Below are 2883 nucleotides of genomic sequence, written 5' to 3' on the forward strand. Positions count from 1 at the left end.
TACTATGAACTCCTGTGAGTAGTTTCCCTTTTTCTGGGATCAGGGCTTAGCCTCTGAGAACCTCTTTATTAATGCATTATTCAGTTTCTTAATTTTATTCCAATTCTTGATCTGTTCTTTTATATTTTATATATGAACTTTAATATTATTGTTTTCATAATAACATTAATTAAGGATGAACTGAGAGGAGAACTTGATTATAATTATGATAAACAATTAATCTTAATTTTCATAATCATAGATAATTAGGGATGAACTGAGAGGAGAACCTAATTATCGGAACCTAAAGGAACAGACTTGAGTGTTAAATCACGAGAGTTGATTTAAGCTTTCGAGGAGCAATAGATTAACAAAGATCTTAATGGGTTTAATTGAACGTAATTACCACGAGAGTAGAGATTAATTTTAATTAAACACGTCCTCGTAGCCTGAGAAGGTGCAAGGATTAAATTAGGTTAAGACTACCTTCAAGATGGAATAGAATTAATTAATGAAAATAATAATTCAATATTGTTGGAACTCTTTGTGCGAACCCTAGATTCCCGGAAATCTCCTTATCTTATCTTAAAGTTTTATCTTATTCATTAATTGCATTACTATCTCTTTTACCATAAATCTGATCTTATCATCTCAAAACAAAAATTCAATCTGTTTTAAAATTCAAATTAAAATACTAGTAATTTTAGGTCAAACACGTAGTCCCTGTGATTCGATATTTATTACTTGACGACAACCGTACACTTGCGGTTTTCCATACATCAAGTTTTTGGCGCCGTTGCCGGGGACTACGTCTCTTGATTTAAATTACAATTATTTTAATTCGAATTTTTAAAAAAAAAATAATAATAATAAAAATTAAATAAATAAATAATTTTTTTTTTTTAGTGTTTACTTCTCCAATTCAGATTTCACGGGTCACTTTCTTTTTTTTTTTTTTTTTGCAGTGCCTTAGGGTTAATGCAAAAGAGATCTCTACGTCTTGGGAAACCAACACCACTTGATCCTGAGATTGAAAGAACTCTCCTGAGAAGGAAAAGAAACCTTTCTAGAGAATTTGACATGGCTGCACAACGAGATAATTTACCGCTTCGGGATTACTCTGCACCCGTAGCTCGTGGGATACCTGGAGGGGAGATGCAAACTGGAGCTACTGTACCAGCTTCTCTGGTGAATATGCTCAAACAGAACACCTTTGGAGGACTACCATCAGAAGATCCTAATGACCACTTAGAGGGGTTCTTGGAAATCTGTGAGACCCAGCAATTTGATGATGAAGTTTCTGATGGAATGCGACTCCGCTTATTCTCACTCACCTTGAGAGATAAGGCAAAGGTGTGGCTAAGAACAGTGCCTAGAGAAAAGATAGCAACTTGGGAATTATGTGAAAGAGCTTTTCTAGAGAAATTCTTTCCTCCTTCTAAAACTAAAGAATTGAGGAAGAAAATCACTAATTTCCAACAAGGCACTGGAGAGACTATTTATGAAGCATGGGAGCGGTTCAAAGGATATCTTCAAGCATGCCCACAACATGGCTTCAACCGTTGGCTTACCATCCAATTTTTCTTTGAAGGATTGGACCAACAAAGCACCATGATATTAGACTCAGCAGCTGGAGGATCTTTCATGGGGAAACCTATTAATGACTGCATGATTATTTTGGAAAATGTAGCCTCAAATCACAGCCAATACAGTGAAAGAGAAGTCACAGCAAGGAAAGGAACTCCGGGGCGATATGAAGTGAACAATATTGAGTTACTCTTAGCAAAATTTGATACTCTTAATCAAAGATTAGACAAGATGGAAAAAGCTAAGGTTAATTCAGTGGCTACAAATCAAGTATGTGACCTTTGTAGGGAACAAGGGCACACTGCAGTAGATTGTACCTCAATTTTTACTGGAGAAAAAGAAGATACTACTGAACAGGTGGCAGCTTCTCATAATTTCTATGACACTCTTCGAAGAGAGAAGAGTAATCCATATTCCAACACATACAACCCTGGTTGGAAGAATCATCCTAACTTTTCTTGGAAGAATAACCCAGTTCAAGGAACTAGCAATCAGCAACCTAATTTCCGTCCGTCCAATCACTTCATTAATGGGGAAGGAAATCCAGTACAGACACCCTCAATTCAACAAAGTGTTTCAAGATTAGAAAACCTTATGGAGAATTTTGTCACTAATCAAAAACAGACCAATGATTCAATGGCAAATTCTATTCAAAACCTTGCTGTCAAGGTTGAGAATATTACTCTCCACAACAAGATGCTGGAAAATCAAATTGCACAGTTGATGCCTAGTTCAAACAATTCTCCAGGTAAGTTCCCAGGTAAAACAGTTGCAAACCCAGCTGAAAATGTTAATGCTGTTACTTTAAGGAGTGGGAAGAAATTAGACAGACCTGTGTCTAATCAAAATGATAATATTGAGATTGATGAAGACGCTTCTCCTATGGTTGAAAAACCTGAAAAAGAGAGATTAGAAAAAGAAAAAGTATCTTCATCAAAGCCTCAAACTGTTTATCACCCTCCAATTCCTTTTCCTCAAAGGTTAGCAAGGACTAAACTTGATAGACAATTTGAAAAATTTTTAAATATGATCAAACAAGTGTATGTAAACATTCCATTTGTAGAAGCTCTACAACAGATGCCTACATATGCTAAATTTCTTAAGGATCTTTTAGCTAACCGAAGGAAATTGGATGATAGAGAGACTGTTACATTGATCCATCATAATTTGCCCAAAAAAACTTAAGGATCCTGGTAGTTTCTCTATACCTTGTCTCATTGGAAATCTAAGGTTTGAAAAAGCCTTATGTGACCTTGGGGCAAGTATCAGTTTAATGCCTTTATCAATTTGCAAGAAATTAGATATGGGAGAATTAAA

General features: G+C 35.4%; 1 non-coding gene across 1 annotated transcript; it reads right to left on the reverse strand.

Annotated features, from left to right (window-relative positions):
- Positions 1–1428: 1428 nt before the first annotated feature.
- On the reverse strand, positions 1429–1535 carry LOC145952258 (small nucleolar RNA R71). Its single transcript, XR_014429937.1, has one exon. It is a non-coding gene; the product is annotated as a small nucleolar RNA R71 (small nucleolar RNA).
- Between the last annotated feature and the right edge of the window lie 1348 nt (positions 1536–2883).

This window comes from Cajanus cajan, chromosome 9, assembly GCF_000230855.2.
Source record: "Cajanus cajan strain Asha chromosome 9, NIPB_CcT2T_4, whole genome shotgun sequence".
NCBI classification, from domain to species: Eukaryota; Viridiplantae; Streptophyta; class Magnoliopsida; order Fabales; family Fabaceae; genus Cajanus; species Cajanus cajan.